A 1,697-nucleotide genomic window follows, 5' to 3' on the forward strand; every position below is an offset into this window, starting at 1 on the left:
CTGAAATCCATCTTGAAGCTGATACTTTTCCAAGAGGGGGTGGGAATCTCCAAAGAAGGGTTTCCCGCCTTGGGGAAGTTCTATATCAAGTGGGGAGGCAAACAAATGAGTGTTTCAGCTGGCTTAAGGAAACGACCTCCCCACCCCACAAAGGCTTGGACAAGGTCAGAAAAGGCATCTGACCTGAAAAGTATTTTACATGAACTAACAACTTGGGTAAGAAGATAACATCTGTAACTGATTTCTGAGTTTATTAAGCTAGCCTGCGCGTGTTTTATTTTGCTTTGTACTTCTCGTTTTGTTTGTTTACTAAAACTATTTAAATTCAACTTTCCTGCCCCTCATAAAATCCACTTTTGTTTATTTATAAACCTCATACACACCTATGCACTTGGGTTTATTTGCATTTCCTGTGATGCTTCCTGTGTTTTGTCCACTGATCTGAGTTGGGGCCTGCAGACCTTGTTGGAATACAAGCAAATTAATAATACTAACAATATAATAATGAACAATACGACCACGGGCTCTGCGAAATTACATTGCAATTGGATGGGAATTGAATTCACCTGTTTCCACTCCCCATCACAAAACCAGTTCAGCGTTAAACAGATTCAGGAATTGGTTAGGAGTTTATTCATTGCTCTCCTCAGAGCGTCCTTCACCTCCGTGTTCCTCAGGCTGTAGATGAGGGGGTTCAACATGGGGATCATCAGCATGTAAAACATTGAGGCCACTTTGTCTGTGCCCATGGAATAACTGGAGGTGGGATGTAAATACATGAAGAGTTGGGTGCCATAAAACAGGACCACCACAGTCAAGTGGAAAGAGCAGGTGGAGAAGGCTTTGTGCCGGCCCTCGGCAGAGCGGATCTTCATGATGGTGGAGATGATATAGACATAGGAGAGGAGCACAGTCACAAAGCTGATCACTGTAATGCAGCATGTGAAAGCAAAGACCACAATCTCATTGATACGGGTGTCAGCGCAAGAGAGCACCAACAACGGGGGGATGTCACAGAAGAAATGATTGATGATGTTAGAGCTGCAGAATGACAGCTGAAATATAAAACACGTGTATATCATTGAATCCACAAACCCCATAGCGTACACACCAGCCACAATCCGTTTACAACACTGCCTGGACATGGTGACCGTATAGAGCAGTGTATTGGTAGCCACATAACGGTCATACGCCATCACAGCCAGCAAGAGGCACTCAACATCTGTAAAAACAGAGAGATTCATTTGCACAGCGCAGGCAAAGTATGAAATGCTTTTCTTCTCAGCTATGAAATTCAGCAGCATCTTAAGGGAAACTATCGAGGATAAGCAGAGGTCACAGAAAGACAAATTACTGAGGAAAAAGTACATGGGGGGTGTGGAATCGGGGGTCAATCGTGATTAACAAGATCATCCCTCCATTCTCCACCAGGGTGACATGTTAGTGCTTCTAAAGAAATAATGGACAATGTAAATGTATTGTCCAGGAGAGGACTGGGCAGCACAGGACTTACATTTCGGGAGGGAAATCAAATATTGGGGTGTGTGTTGGGTTCCCCTGGAACTAAGGGTGGTGAGATCCTGAGTGTAGCCCAACTATTCCCGGCCAGGCTGCAGTTACACACACATGCTCAGGGTATGATTTGCCTGCTAGATGGTTGTTTGTGAGTGGCCCAGGTGGAAGCCACTTCAGCAAGG

The 1,697-nt window shown here is 44.7% G+C and overlaps 1 pseudogene; it reads right to left on the reverse strand.

Annotated features, from left to right (window-relative positions):
* Positions 1-536: 536 nt before the first annotated feature.
* On the reverse strand, positions 537-1,440 carry LOC116831916 (olfactory receptor-like protein OLF2; annotated as a pseudogene).
* Positions 1,441-1,697: the final 257 nt, after the last annotated feature.

Source organism: Chelonoidis abingdonii, chromosome 4 (assembly GCF_003597395.2).
Source record: "Chelonoidis abingdonii isolate Lonesome George chromosome 4, CheloAbing_2.0, whole genome shotgun sequence".
NCBI lineage: Eukaryota > Metazoa > Chordata > Testudines > Testudinidae > Chelonoidis > Chelonoidis abingdonii.